At 45.3% G+C, this 16763-nt stretch overlaps 1 protein-coding gene across 1 annotated transcript in view; it reads right to left on the bottom strand.

Moving 5' to 3' along the window:
* LOC136611247 (histidine--tRNA ligase, cytoplasmic-like) overlaps positions 1-16763 on the bottom strand; it is an 85685-nt gene that overhangs the window by 52053 nt on the left and 16869 nt on the right. The window lies entirely within an intron of this gene.

The following is a 16763-nucleotide window of genomic DNA, read 5'->3' as shown; positions in this document are numbered from 1 at the left end:
TCTCACATTGCAATTGGGTAAAGGACATCAATTTACCCTCAAGGAAGCTAGCTCTCCAAAAGTATCATATTACAAGGGCTAAAAAGGATGCACAGGGGAATCGGAATGATCTTGCAGCTCTAGAGACTTTGATAGACCTCTTACAGGAAAATGACAAAACGCACGTTGGTTATGACAGCCCCCTTTACTAGACGAAAACCAAAATCCAAAAATACTCTGACCAGGACCCAATACAGCAATACAAACATTTTGTCTTTTAATGATTTTTAATAAAGTCAGTTTTTCTCTTTTATGCCGCAATATACATTTCTACCATACAAAAAATGCCACCGCATCCCGAAAGGGGGAAATCACAGTTTTAAAAGATATTGTTGTTTTTTTTTATAGGAACTGATTATTAAATTACATTACTTTATAATACATGTATTTCTGTGTCCTGTAATAATGCATAATGCTTTATTGTATGACTGACATATTTTTCCCGTTTTTTCTCTCTCTCCCCTTTTATCTACTTTTTATGCACTATAATTATTGTGCACACGTCTTTCCTTATTGTTACCTGTAATAGTGTATCCTCGGCTATAACTAAGGAAGGGGCGTTGCCCCGAGCCGTGTCTTTTTATGCTGGAATAAAATAAAACAGAGAAGCTGAGCTTACTACTTGTATTGTATTGGACTTTGTATTTCGGTCAGCTGTGCCTACACCCATCACATTTTTTTCTTCACCAATCACACTTCAAGTGGGAAACCCATTAAGAATGATCAGACAGTGAAACAACTCATGGAAGCTCTTATGTTACCTACACAACTAATAAAGGGAAAAAAAAAAAATCACATACCAGGGAGGACAGTCTAGAAGCAAAAGGAAATGCACGTGCGGACGCTGCTGTCAAGGCAAATGTGGCAAGACCTAGGGTAGAAGGATAGGTCAACGTCCAAGCTGTAACCCCGGCTTCGACATTGAGCTTTCATCTGCTTAAGTCTCTTCAGAACCAGCCTACACAGTCTGAAACGGGGAGATGGACGAGGGCCAGGGTAAGCCAGACAGACCCCAGACTGTGGGGATTAGGTCTCCCTCATGCCTGCTACTCAATGGTGGCCCCCTGTGCACATGGACAAAAGCATCAGTCAAATACGGATATGTGTAACCTTGTGACCTTGGATTGCCCCTAGATGCAGGACGGTTGCAGTCAGGTATACCCAAACGTGTATGACCTGTGTTTTTACACAACACAGGAAAATTACTGATGACCCCAAAAATGCACACACCCAGGCCGCTCTACCCCTTCCAAAGGTTGCAAATTGACTACAAAAGGTTGCCAAAGACTGGCATATATCTACGTTGATATCTTTTCTGGGTGGGTCGAGGCATTTCAGGTATCTAATGCCACTGCAAAAACAACAGCCAAGAAATAGTAGAAAAAGGTAATTTACTGATATGGGGTTCCAGAGACACTAGAAAGTGACAGAGGTACCGACTTTACAGGGGAGATCATGAAAGAAATCCTGGAATATTTAGGAATACAACAAACTTTTCACACTCCCTACCAACCACAAAGCAGTCGAAAGGTAAAGAGGATGAATGGAGCCTTCAAACCTAAAATACAGGAAGTGATGGCATAATCAGGAAGGCCATGGATCGAGTGCCTGCCTCTGGCATTGTGTTGAGTCAGAGACACTCCCAGTAGGAAGACAAAATTGTCTCTCTTTGAGATCCTCCGTGGATCATCTCCCAGGACAGGGATTGCAATCTATATTTTTCCCACAACATTTAATGTCTGGCTATGATAAAAATATGTAGAAAATATTTAATTTTAGCTTCGCTACGCAACTTAAATTGTTTGGTATTGTTAGGAGATCTATTAATGCTACAGACTGTTGTCTTCACGATGTATGTATACATACATACATACATACACACACATCCACACTATTAATTATATAGTACCAGTGTTTCTGGTGGTGCAATGGCCACACAGCTCTGCTACATGAACGTCACACACACAGCCCTGCAACATGTACAACACATACAGCTCTGCTACATACATTCTTCATCCCATACAACAGGGATCAAAAGCAGCACAGCAGAGTCCTGCACACACTGATCATCCCCTAGTCATGTGACCCCCTCAGACTCCTCCCACACATGTGAAGGATCACATGACAGTGACAGCATGACAGGTCCTGTAAGCATACAGCTGCTGTAGATGTTTGTTACTGTGTTTCCCCGAAAATAAGGCACCCCCGAAAATAAGACACATTAAGAAATTTGCAGAAATCGCTAATATAAGGCACACCCCGATAATAAGGCATACTAAAGTGTGCAGGCAAGTCGAGAGGCCTGTCCCCTGCTGCCATCCCCATTGTCTCCTACCTCCTCCTGTGCTGTACGAGTGTGCTGTTGTGAGCTCCCCTTGCTGGCTGGAAAACTCCATACTGTCGTTCTGTTGCTGCTGTACATGTCTGCTGTGATGAGCTCCCCCTGGTGGCCGGAAGCTGCAATACCATCCCTGCTTACAAGAGGAACTTCTGTCTGCAGACAGGTACGTTACTTAAATTACAGCCCTTATTTTTTTTATGGCTCTGTGTGTGAGTCAGGCAACCATATGTGTGATTCTTAAGGCTGGGGTCTCACAGAGTGTATTTCCAGCCTTAGGGGGTGAGCATTACAGTCTCCAGACAGTGTGTCGGAGCCAGGTACTTTACAGCTCTTATTTTTTGTGGCCCTGTATGCGAGTCAGGCAAATATTCTGTGCCAGAAGATGATGACATGACTGTCATTGAGTAATTTTTGCTTTGTTTTCACAGTTTGTCTAGCTATATTGGTTTATGGTGACAACTACGGTTCTGTGCAGTATATACGGTAATAAATGTTCATTTTTTTTTGTTAAACAATAAATGGGAATTCTTCTTCATTGAAAAATAAGACACCCCCTGAAAATAAGACATAGCGCATATTTGGGAGCAAAAATTAATATAAGATGCATCTTATTTTCGGGGAAACAGGGTAGTATTCCATAGCAACTGAGGTCGTGGGGGTTTGTAGGGAATGTAGTCCGGCCACAATCTGCACAGGGACGAAGGACCTGTGATGACATCACTGTCATGTGATAAGGGGCGGAGTATGTAACTCACTCACAGACAGAGCCGAGGTGACTGATCACATGATGGTAACATCACAGGTCCTGTTAGAACACGGCTGCTGCCAGGCTCTGTATGTTTTAGGACCTTTCATGCCATCACCATCATGTGATCAGGGGGCAGAGCATGTAACTCACACAGTCACTCACGGACAGATGGTCATTAGTATTTTGATGCTTAATGGATAAAGCTCAGTCTAACTTAATGACCAATAATGTGCGTCTGTGGAAAAATATTTTTAAACAGGTTATACCCAATGATGTTTGGGTAGTCCCCAGACCACAAAGTGTGAAAATCCAGGAGACCTACTGCACGGGGCAACCTATAAATTTCACAATAAGGAATTTTTAGCTTATGTGCAAGTACGTAGTTCTCCCTGTCATTTTTCGTCCACCTATATACCAATCAGTATTGGCTACTCAAATTTGAAGGGTCCATGATTGATAGTAGAAATTATACACATAATGATGCAAATTGTGAAGAAACATTGGATGGTTTAGTATGCGGACAGGGCATGGTTGTATACACTCTGTAAGTATATCTAAATGGACTGTATTGCCACCCACATTTACCATGCTTGTAGAAATCGGTCCACAATGTGTGTGCATGGTAACAAATAACGTAAACACCACAGGGATGCAGGGATGTACAGTTTAATCTCTTCTTCTCCGCGTGTCTTAAAGGGGTTGTCCCGCGCCGAAACGGGTTTTTTTTTTTTCAACCCCCCCCCCCGTTCGGCGCGAGACAACCCCGATGCAGGGGTTAAAAAAGAACACCGGAGAGTGCTTACCTGAATCCCCGCGCTCCGGTGACTTCTTACTTACCTGCTGAAGATGGCCGCCGGGATCTTCACCCTCGGTGGACCGCAGGGCTTCTGTGCGGTCCATTGCCGATTCCAGCCTCCTGATTGGCTGGAATCGGCACGTGACGGGGCGGAGCTACACGGAGCCGGCATCCTGCACGAGCGGCTCCATTGAGAAAAGAAGAAGACCCGGACTGCGCAAGCGCGGCTAATTTGGCCATTAGACGGCGAAAATTAGTCGGCTCCATGGAAACGAGGACGCTAGTAACGGAGCAGGTAAGTGAAAAACTTCTTATAACTTCTGTATGGCTCATAATTAATGCACAATGTACATTACAAAGTGCATTAATATGGCCATACAGAAGTGTATAGACCCACTTGCTGCCGCGGGACAACCCCTTTAAGAATGAACCTCTTTTACACTGGTTAGATGCAACATATACGTTCCTACCTGCTGCAGAACAAGCTGTAGCTCTGCATCGGCACCTAGATGTATTGCAACTGTCTCACATCTCATTATCATTAAATAATTATCAGATTGATGAAGGATACAAAACAGGTTGAAAAACTCCTACAAATGACGAACCGCACATTAACTGAAACTGAGAAACAGACAATTATAACTTCAAAAGGTCTAATATCTAAAAAGATAGAGCGATACTGGTCATCATTGGTATCACATTTTTACAGGACGGGCACTCTTGGCAAAGAAAATGCTGGATTAACACCCTATGTTAATTTTACTTCTACTTTGTGTTGTTTTTTTTTTAACATTGTGGAATTGTGGTTAGGATTTGTAAGCCCCCCCCCCCCCAAGCAAAAGAAAACTCTCCATTTTCGTCTCCAAGGAGGAAGCGCCATGATGCATATCATACTCTATAGAGCTGAATAAAACAAAGCAGTAAGTGATGATCACTTACTAAAGTGTGCATTCCACATGAGTCACTAAATGACAGCTGATCAAAGATGGACTGTGCTTGGAAATATGCTTTATGTTTTCATATTGCTGCTTAATGGAACTTGCAAAAGGCTACGTACCTCTCCAAAGTATTGTTTTCTGTTCCTGTTGGTCTCATAGTGACACATGCACGCTCCTTTTCCTAATCAGGGATAGTGCAGTTGCCATAGGTTCCTGCGTAGGGGGAGAGGTGGGAACTCCTGGAAAAGTACTCGGGGAGCATTCACACCTTAAAGGGGTTGTCTCACGCCGAAACGTTTTTTTTTTATTCAATAGGCCCCCTGTTCGGCGTGAGACAAACCCAAGGGATGGGTTAAAAGAAAAAAACGTTCAGTACTTACCCGAATCCCCGCGCTGCGGCGACTTCTTTCTTCCTTTACCAAGATGGCCGCCGGGATCTTCACCCACGATGCACCGCAGGTCTTCTCCCATGGTGCACCGTGGGCTCTGTGCGGTCCATTGCCGATTCCAGCTTCCTGATTGGCTGCAATCGGCACACAAGACGGGGCGGAGCTACGAGGACCAGCTCTCCGGCACGAGCGGCCCCATTCACCAGGGAGAAGACCGGACTGCGCAAGCGCGTCTAAAAACGCCAGAAGACAGCGAATTTAGACGGATCAATGGCGACGGGGACGCTAGCAACGGAGCAGGTAAGTGAATAACTTCTGTATGGCTCATAATTAATGCACGATGTATATTACAAAGTGCATTAATATGGCCATACAAAAGTGCTGAACCCCACTTGATTTCACGAGACAACCCCTTTAAGGCAACCTGCCCCTGTAGAACAAGGATAGTTTTGGGAGGAGAATAGGAAGCTTGCATGTGATAATGAAACCAAGCAGAAGCAGTCAATAAAACGGGAGAATGTTAGAGAATACGTATATATAATTGTGTAACAAGGCCGACTCCATCTTTACATTTTTTTTTTTTATATAATCAAAATTGTATGTGTAGCCTTAAGAAAGCTACACAGATATTTTATATTAAGTGGTTTCTAGATATTGGCGTAGTCTAGCATAGGTGCTTTAGATGTTTATCTAGATGACACAGCCAGTAGAAACACCCTTTATGAGAAACGATTAACATCATAGCGTCTGCTTGAATAGCAAAAACAGGACGACAAAGCAGAACTGCTGTTTTATAAACAGGTTTTTGTAAAAAAGATGCACCCTTGTTTATATGTTGGCCAGGAAGATGGGCACACCCCGTGATTTAAAATTATAAACATTTGCTGTATGACATAATAAATCATTCCGATCACCCCAAACCGGGTGTAATGTGTCATGATTTCCAGAGCTGCTGCTATCTTCTTTATAACAAATTTGACACAAGCAAGGTATACCTGTTTGGCAGACTTGCTGCAACGTCATACCTGAGCTCTATACACATGAAGATGTACACCCCCATTGCAAGGCATGTTACTGGATGTCCATGAGGTGATGGTACTCAACTAATATTCTGGGGGATTTGTCAGATAGAACTGGGTCCACGTTATGGAGATCTGGACAGAAAATTGCTACGTGAGGAGATGCGCTAGATCTTCCGCCTTTGGGCTTAAATAAGGGATTTTCTTATTTAGCATTCCTCTGAATCCAGCTTTTGGAAACGCTATTCAGTCACTTCTATGAATTGTATAACTATTGATATACAATTTTGGTATAGCTTTTGCTTTGTAATATAGCCATTTGTAGATATGGACATCATTCTTGCCATTGCTATATGTTGGAGGGTGTATACTGACATTTGAAAAAAATATAGGCATCAGTGTAACATGCCTCTTCCCCTTCATCTATGGACTCAATGTCTTGTATACCCATTCAGTAAGTTTTTTAAAGTGTTGACTTCTACAAACTGGGCATTCTATAAATCATTGTATCTTGCTGGAACTCGTCCCAGTGATGCTCGCTGCTGTGCAGTTACACTGGAGCGAGTATTGCTGGATTGCTCACAGCACTGCCGCCATGGAGGCGGAGCGGCCAGGGAGGGTTCTCCCCCTGCCCGCCTCCATTCACAAAAAGCAGACAGTCATGCAAAAGTGAACAACTGCTGTTCACACTGAATGGTAGGCCGTTCAACCTTCGGCATACAACAACTGAACGACTGAACAACTCTTGCTCAGTCGCTGCATATATTTACATGGGACGATTATCGTTTGATTTCCGCGGCAGTGTGGGAATCTAAGAGATTCTAAAACTATAATCTTTTCCTGTAGAAGGGCCATTAAGGACCTGTCCTACATCGTTGGCTTTGCCTCCTTTTGTCGCTCAGCATGCAGTGTCTCTAGGCAGGTGTTTGTATTTTTAGTTCCTATGTCTCTTAGTATTTTAATCTAGTTTAATAAAAGTTAGATTTAATGAGGGTACTCAACCGGGGTGTTTCTTGCCCTTTGGGCAATTTTGGTGCTAGCTATTGTTATAAGCCCAGTGTACACCCTGAGGCACTTCTTGTATACTTAATGTCATTATTCCTGTTGGCAGCTGTATTTAAGATCAGGAGGACTGATTAAAGATATATACTATACCAATCTGTTAACAACATACCCTCCAGACAAGCAGAGAGTATATATATTTTTAAAAACATTTTGGTTGTAGGTCATAGTAAACACTTTCTGTATAAGTTAGGTGTTATAGTATAGTTCTATTTTCATATGATTGTACAAGAAATATCTTATCCATATAGTTTTTATTTGTTAGTAATTTTTATAGATTTTACTTTGCACTTTAAGACATGTTTTTGATATATGCATTTTCCTTTTTTTGTAGAATTTGGCACTTAACCCCTTGCAATCCAATTTTGGATTCAGGATTTTCTAGGGGGTTTTCTCTTTCTGCCATTATACAATGGCGCCATCTGCTGGCTCTAGCAAGTGCTGCAGTAAGCGGCATGCTGAAGAGGCCCCTGATCATCCTCTATGGCTGGGAGTTGTGGTTTCTTTGTTACCATGGGAATTTATTTTTATGGATTGTAAACTGCATAATCATTATATTATTTGTAATATGTATTGGAACTGAAAAGGCTTGGAATGGAGATTTTACATTGCATATTAAAAGGAGTGGTCTGCGTTAAGTGAAAAAAACCAAAAACCTAACCAAAATCTGTCCCTATACCTCAGCACACCTGATGAGCTAACTGAAATGAAAAAAAAAGGTTTGCCCTGGCTCCTGTGATCCTAGAAGCGCCATTATTGGATCTGAGGTGCGTGTCTGTTTACTCAGCTATGCAGATTAGCCTTGCCGACTATGTGAAGCTCCACCCCCAGATACTGCCCACTGGTCCTACCTCCAACCTACAGTACTGCAATCCATTGACCAACCATTCAAAACTATTATAAATGAGGAGGATGGAACAATACCTCTGCAGCACTACCTTTTGCATTAATTACCCAGAGGAGCATGCATGGCCTTAGAAGTCTTCTCACTCACCTCTCGGATGTCTTCTCACACCCCTTCTTGGTGCCCTCCTTGGGTGGAGACAATGCCCCCTGACCCAATCACCACTTAGATGTCTCAACACACTTTTTGGGTGGTCTCCTTAAGGAGAGACAACGCCCCTCTTGACCCAAACTATTGTAAAGCATGGTTTTCTGCACACAAATTCCCTCTGCAGTATGTGTGTTTCCCTGCTCTTTTAACCTCTCTCCACCACTGACACCCCAATGGAAAATCAGTGTTGCCAGCGTCAGACTTAGGTGTCAATGGAATTTATTTCGGAAGTTGCCTGCCAGAGACACCCAGCGACCACTTCTTTGAAAAACATGTGCCTGTCTGTGACCTGAAAGTACATGTCCTCTCTTTTTCCCCTCAAAGCATCTGTGCTCCTTCAAAGTGCATGAATCCCAACAAAATACATGTGCCTCTTCTTTGTCTCCAAAAGCACAGGTGCCCCCCTCAAAATAAATGTGCCGCATGTGTGCAACCTCCAAAAACTCAATGTCCTCCGTCTGTGCTACCCCCCAAAGTAAATGTGACCCCTCTTCTTCCCTCAAAGCCCATGTCCCATCTGTACTCCCCCAAAGTAAATGTGCCCCCACTAATAACAAGTGCCCCCTCTTTGTTTCCCAAAGCACAGGTGCCCCCCTCAAAATAAATGTGCCGCATGTGTGCAAACTCCAAAAAGTAAATGTCCCCAGTCTGTGCTACCCCCCTTCCCACAAAGTACATGTGCCCCCTCTTCTTCCCTCAAAGCACATGTCCCATCTGTACTCCCCAAAAGTAAATGTGCCCCCACTAAGTACAAGTGCCCCCTCTTTGTCTCCCAAAGCACATGTGCCCCCATCAAAATAAATGTGCCCCGTGTATGTGACCTCCACAAATTAAATGTCCTCCGTGTGTGCTACCCCCCTTCCCCAAAGGAAATGTGCGTCGACTGTGTGACCCCTCCCTAAAGGAAATGTGCCCAGCCTGTGTGGCCCTCCCCAGGAAATGTTCTCAGTCCTTGCAGTTTCCACCCATTATAAAATGTGCCTCCTGTGATTAGATTTGATAAAAGTTGGCATGCCACACCTAGTGAGCCTAAGCTAGGAACACCCGGCATTCTGCCACCCAGTCTATGCTGGAAGAGATGCCCTCTGTACTGCAGCCCAAGAGTGGGTAATGGACTGTGTTTATGATGATGTGAGATTGTACCAGGCCTGTGAGTTAATGCCAAGTCTAATGTATAGTAAGTGGCCAGATGTTGATTTGTGTACCGCTTTAGAATCGCCTGCACACGGCTGAGAGTCCGCAGCTGTATCTGGCGATGACCACGGCCGGTGACCCTACGTATCAGTTTTCTTTCTCTTCTGCATGGTGGATGGTCCACATGGCTCCCCATCGGACAAGCACAGCACAGATTTTTTTTTCAAATGTAAATTTTTTTCTGCGCCGTCGCTAGGCGATGATGGGGGTACCCGCAACCTTTCCACAATGTCACAGCGGTAGGACTGTGGGTGAGACGGCTTACATTGACTTCAATGGAAGCAGTCTGCGCGGAATACGCGTAAAAATGGAGCATGCTGCGATTGTTCTTCCATGAGCGGAAGTTGCAACTCCGGTCTACTCGTGTGCAGGAAGAATTGCTTTTCCATGGCACAGAGCGAACAGCATTTGCTGTGGATCCGTGGGGTGGACGCAGCCCCCGGTGTCTACAGCAAAAATCCGTTCGTGTACAGGGTACCTTACTGTCAAAGTGTGAAGTGCTAGAAAGCTTTGCTGTGATGGAATAAAGCTGGCAAATACAGGATAAAAAGAGTTCCGGTCGTCAAGGGAGTCTCTAAGAGTGAAGCCAACCATCTTGTGTGGAGAAGATGGCAATCCCGAATCCGCGACTAATTACTAGTGTCAAAGGCGCTACTGCCATTATTTGTAAACTCCTATTAGTTCACAAGTATGCGAGGCCCTTCTTGAGTCCATGCTCCTCTGTGTTGGCATTTATTATATTTGGCATGGGGATATGCGCCGAGTCCATGCTGGATTTCATAATGATAGAGGTAATTCACCAACTTCTCCTGTAATTTTTGTTGCCCATAGCAACCAATCACAGCGCAGCTTTCATTTCTTATACCGCTGAGGTAAAATGAAAGCTGCGCTGTGATTGGTTGCAATGGGCAACACAAATTTTCTTTTGGAGAGCTTCCATAACAGTGCAGTGCTCGGCTCATTTTTGTGGCCCACTTTGTATATTCCAGGACCGCTATTCATAAATACACACTAGTATATCACCTAGTTTATATACCCTGTTTCCATGAAAATAAACCCTACCCTGATTTTTCAGGATTTTCTAGAAGGCTTGAAAATAAGCCTTACCCTGAAAATAATCCCTAGCCACATTACATAAAAAAAAAAACAACTTCCTATTAGCCAATCAATGCCACGGCTCAGCGTGTCGGAGCTCTGGAGAGCAGCGGGAGGGACCTGGACCGAGCCTGCTAGGTAAGTATAATAAGACATCCCTGAAAAGAAGACCTACTGCCTCTTTTGGGGCAAAAATTAATTGAAGACAGGGCCTTATTTGGGGAGGAAGCAGTATATGCTTGAACTACTCATTAATGTGCTGGGACCTCACCAGGATTTAGGCTTCCTTGCTGTGGTCTGTGTGGGCGAGATTTTCATCTTTGTGCTCTCTTTGATGTATTGTTTCTATGCGGATACTGAAGTATTAATAAAATTTGATTTTTTTTACATAATTGTGGAACTTTATGCTTCTATTTCTTGGCTAGCCCAGGAAGACTGTCGCTCGTATCTTTTTGTAACCATTATTACACTTTACAGCCTATTTCTATACATTACATTAACCTGGCAGATATGTCCTGAGATGCTCATTTTCTGCTCGAGGGTCTTACATCTGGGCATATCTGGGAAAAAGTTATAGAAAGAGATACTTATAAATCTGTAAACGATCATTCATTATTTATCACGCTATCGCATTAGATAAGCTGTGATCACGCGGCCCCTTTGACTCCTTCGGGATAATTATGTGTGTAATTTACTGTACTCCGTCTCGGGGGGATGTGCCGGGTACTTTAGCTTGTTATACATTATTCATTCTTGCATTGCTTTTTGTGGACTACATGCTGACTTGTTCTTGTGTGCCAGATATTTATGTCTATCATTTTAAGATCGGCCCAATAGCCCTCCAAAAGTAATTACAGAGTCAAAAAAACAGATTATATTATACTGTAAACATGTGTGTATTATGCTGCTGTACTGTATTTCTCCGCTGTTATACGCACCCAAGTACCTTTGATTTAAATGATCCTATACTCAGGAAACTGTAGGTTATTATGGATGGGCCATAATACTTACCTTGCTCTATTTGCATCTAGAGCAGGGGTGGGCAATTAATTTTCCCATGGGGCCACATGAGAAATTGGAATGGTTTTAGAGGGCCAGACCAACATACGAAGGCTCCATGCACATTGCCTTAATGGGGCCGTATTCCAGCCGCCCGATTTGCGGCCAGAAGCCTTGTCCATTTTGTTAACTTATGTGCTGTTTAATAAAGTTATTCAAGCCTACGTCATTGGTAGAGGTGCTTGAATAAGTAAGGCCTGAATAACTATTAGCACAGCACAGAAGTGAACAAAATGGACAAGGCTTCGGAGTGCATAGTTTCGCTGCTTCCCGTTGCTGACACCGGACTCATTGGTGAGTCACCAGGACACTCTTTGCGGGCCGGTCCGAGCTATTCAGCGGGCCGGATGTGGCCTGCGGGCCGTGCTTTGCCCAGGTCTGATCTAGAGGGTAGTAGTTGAATTCAACTTAGGCTGGTATTATTATATACAGCAACCCCCTTATGCCAAAGGCCAGGGGTCGGAACAATAGGTTTCTATTTGTATGAGCGGGGATTGTCCGGTCTCTACCATCTCTCATCCATACCAGGATGGCCTATAAATTGCCACCACCCCTTACAGATAGGCCAATACAGTTTAGGATACTTTCTTCATCTTCAAGCTTTGATGATCGCATAGGATCTATATACATGGTCCCGTTTCTATATATTAATGGGGCCGGTCCTTTGTCTAGATGAGCGAGCACCAAAATGCTCGGGTGCTCGTTACTCGAGACGAACTTTTCGCGATGCTCGAGGGTTCGTTTCGAGTAACGAACCCCATTGAAGTCAATGGGCGACCCGAGCATTTTTGTATATCGCCGATGCTCGCTAAGGTTTTCATTTGTGAAAATCTGGGCAATTCAAGAAAGTGATGGGAACAACACAGCAACGGATAGGGCAGGCGAGGGGCTGCATGTTGGGCTGCATTTCAGGTTCCCAGGTCCCACTATTAAGCCCCCTCCCAACAATTTTTACTTCTGAATAAGCCTCATTAGCAATGCATACCTTAGCTAAGCACCACACTACCTCCAACAAAGCACAATCACTGCCTGCATGACACTCTGCTGCCACTTCTCCTGGGTTACATGCTGCCCAACCCCTCCGCACGACCCAGTGTCCACAGCACACACCAAAGTGTCCCTGCGCAGCCTTCAGCTGCACTCATGCCACACGCTGGCCTCATAGCCACACCACCCTCATGTCCATTTATAAGTGCGTCTGCCATGAGGAGGAACCGGAGGCACACACTGCAGAGGGTTGGCAGGGCCAGGCAGCGACCCTCTTTAAAAGGTGCGGGGCAATAGCCCACAATGCTGTACAGAAGCAATGAGAAATCCAATTCTGTGCCACCTCCATCAGGAGCTGCACACGTGGGCATAGCAATGGGGAACCTATGTGCCACACACTATTCATTCTGTCAAGGGGTCTGCATGCCCCAGTCAGACCGGGGTTTTTTTATAAATAGTCACAGGCAGGTACAACTCCGCAATGGGAATTCCATGTGCACCCACAGCATGGGTGGCTCCCTGGAACCCACCGGCGGTACATAAATATATCCCATTGCAGTGCCCTGGACAGCAGAGCTAACGTCAGATTAAATAAAATAAATAAAATAAATCATGGTATTTGTATAGCGCCAACTTATTCCGCAGCGCTTTCAGGTAATTATTATTTATTACCCCCCACCAAGCTGGGTTCTCATTTTACCGACCTCGGAAGGATGGAAGGCTGAGTCAACCTTGAGCCGGCTACCTGATTCATGCGGGGATCGAACTTGCAAACCTTCAGGTCGTAGGCGAGAGCTTACACTCTGCACCACACGAGGCTCATGCAGGTGGGCTTCGGCCCACACTGCATGCCCCAGTCTGACCGGGGTTCTTTAGAAGTGTACACATGCAGTTACAACTCCGTGTGGACCGACAGCATGGGTGGGTCCCAGGAAGCCACTGGCGGTACATAAATATATCCCATTGCAGTGCCCATCACAGTTGAGGTAACGTCCGATTAAATGCAGGTGGTCTTCGGCCCACACTGCATGGCCCAGTCTGACCGGGGTTTTTAATACATAGACACTGGCAGGTACAAATCCCTAATGTGAAGTCCCTGTGGACCCACAGCATGGGTGGCTCCCTGGAACCCACCGGCGGTACATAAATAAATCCCATTGCAGTGCCCAGCACAGCTGAGGTAACGTGAGGTTTAATGCAGGTGGGCTTATTGGCCTGTGGTTGGAGGCTGACTTCGCTTACGGAACGCACAGCAGAGCCAGGAAACAATTTTGCGCACGCCTGTAGTGAGACGTAGGTGCGTAGGACTGAGCTAGTGGAATTCACAGCGCAGAAGCAGTCAAGTCGCCAAAGGGCAGTGGTACGCCTTAAGTATTTGGCTTCCCTTTTTTTAAATGGTGAGCTGAAACAGCAGACAGATACTGTATGCAGCGTATATTATGTTTACTGTTTCCCTCTGGCGCTATGACGGCGGTGATGTAACGGGCACAGCAGAGCCAGGAAACAATTTTGCGCAAGCCTGCTGTAACGCTTAGCTGCGTATTAATTAGGACTACTACCCCCAGCAGACACGCAGTACACTGAAGACGGTCACAGGCAGCCCAAAGATACTATTTTTCCCCAATTTTTTTGAAAAAGCCCACTGCCTATATAGACAGTATATCTCTTTCACCTTTCCCTCATTCCCTGCCTCACCACTACTGGCCCTATACTATGTACAATGACTGCAGACTGAGGACGCTATGGTCTGCACGCCCAATATACAAAAAAAAAATAATTGTGCAACACTGCTCACAGCAGCCTCAACAGTACTGCACACGGTCAGATGTGGCCCTAAGAAGGACCGTTGGGGTTCTTGAAGACTAAAATAAGACCTAACACTCTCCCTATAGCAGCTACAGCAAGACAGCACTTTTCCTGATCTCTGTCAGAATGCATCTGTGGCGAGCCGCGGGAGGGGCCGATTTATATACTCGGGTGACACCTGATCTCCCCAGCCACTCACTGCAGGGGGGTGGTATAGGGCTTGAACGTTGCAGGGGGAAGTTGTAATGCCTTCCATGTCTTTCTATTGGCCAGAAAAGCGCGCAAATGTCTCAGAGATGAAAGTGAAAGTAACTCGAACATCGCGTGGTACTCGTCACGAGTAACGAGCATCTCGAACACGCTAATACTCGAACGAGTATCAAGCTCGGACGAGTACGCTCGTTCATCTCTAGTCCTTTGTCATCCGTACTAAATGCCGTCCATGTATTGTAACTATGATGACCATTTTGGCGTGCAAGTCACCATCGTTACTGAACTTGCTCCAGTTACCTGCTTGAGCCGGCACTAACAATCACATTGGGTTATGCACGTGATTATGCGCATAATTAAACACGCCCTTAGTGACATGATGCTACTATGAATACATGCCGGGGGAAATGATGAGTGATATGGTAACTATGACCTTCACGGCATGCCCACCAGTGGCATGATGCACTAATGCTGACGTGGTCATGCGTTTACTGACAACAGCGTCCACGCACAGCACACAGTTTTTTTGTGTTAGCGGCACCAGATCATGACAATCGGACGTAACCAAAGATTTCATTTTAAGCATACCAGGGAGTCTAACTTACTACCCTCAGTTTAGTGTAGCCACCATATAGCGGTAACGGTTAATGAATTGTTATTAGTTGCCTTACTGGCATGACCGTCTCTTCGGTGACACACCTTTAGGAGGGCAGGTACTAGCCTGGGCTATATAAAAGCACAGTATGTGTGGGACTGATTATTAGTCTCCATCCTACCATCCTATCCTCTTTTACTCTTTTATTATTTTTGAATGGGAAGGTCTTGGGCTTGGGATTCTAGATAAAATTCCATGAATGACATCATTGAATAACTGTGATTGGCTAATTGAGTGCCAGCAGCCAATCACAGCACTCGCTTTGCTGGAGGCGGCGTATTCAAAGCCCCGTCACCAGAAAAAGCCGAGATGGCAGACGGGGAGGACACTGCAGTTTGCCGCAGCACCACTGGAGACCATCGCGAGGCATCGGGACGCTGCGGACCAGGTGAGTATATTTGAAACTTTGCAGTATTTGTGGCGGCATGAACAGGGTGGTCTGAAGCGTTATATTTACCATAGAAGTGATTAAAGTCCCCCAGCTGCCTAGCAACCGCACATTGTCCCGTGATCTTATTGCGGGACACGGTACAAGGACCCTGAAAGTCGGGTGCCGGCTGTTCTTTCAGGCACTCGGTGGCTGCAGGTCCGACAAGCCGCGCTGCTCGTGGGAACGGTTAACACTTTAAATACCGCTGTCTATTCTGACAGCTGCATTTAAAGTGTTAACAGTTCTAATGAGTGCCATGGCTTGTCAGAACTGCTGCCGCCGGGTGCCGGTTGTAAGAACAGCCTGCACCCAATGTTGTATGGAGCGGGATCCACCCGCGATCCCCTCCATACAACTATTTGTTCGGACATACGAACAAATGTGCTTGCGAACATGCTCCTGGAACGGAACCTGTTCGCAAGTAGGGGACTATCTGTAATTGCTTTTCTGTAATACCATATACAAGCCCTGTGTATCAAGCTACTAATGATGACCTGTCCATCCGTGCATGAGTGAGTGAGTCGGTTTGTTAGTGACTTACATGCTCCGCCCCTAATCACATGACGGTGATGTCATCAAAAGGTCCTTCATCCCCAGTGAGGGAGTTACATGCTCTGCCCCATATCATATGACAGTGGCATCATCACAGCTCCTGTACACACACGGCTGCTGTCCGGTTAGGTGTTCGCTAGTATTCCATAGCAACTGAGGCTGCAGGGGGTTTGTAGTCCGCCTGAAATCTGCACAAGGATGCAGGACCTTTGCTGGCGTCACTGTTATGTGAATAGGGGGGGGGGGGGGGGGGGGAGGTTGATGGTGATGTCATCACAGGTCATTTATCTCCAGTACTGTGCTGCCTCTGATCTCTGTTGTACGGGATGAACAATGTATGTAGCAGAACTGTGTGTGTGACGCGCATGTAGCAGAGCTGTGGGGCGCAT

Source organism: Eleutherodactylus coqui, chromosome 2, assembly GCF_035609145.1.
Source record: "Eleutherodactylus coqui strain aEleCoq1 chromosome 2, aEleCoq1.hap1, whole genome shotgun sequence".
Lineage (NCBI taxonomy): Eukaryota > Metazoa > Chordata > Amphibia > Anura > Eleutherodactylidae > Eleutherodactylus > Eleutherodactylus coqui.
The sequence above is the reverse complement of the archived record's forward strand: the minus strand, read 5'-3'. Positions and strand labels throughout refer to the sequence as shown.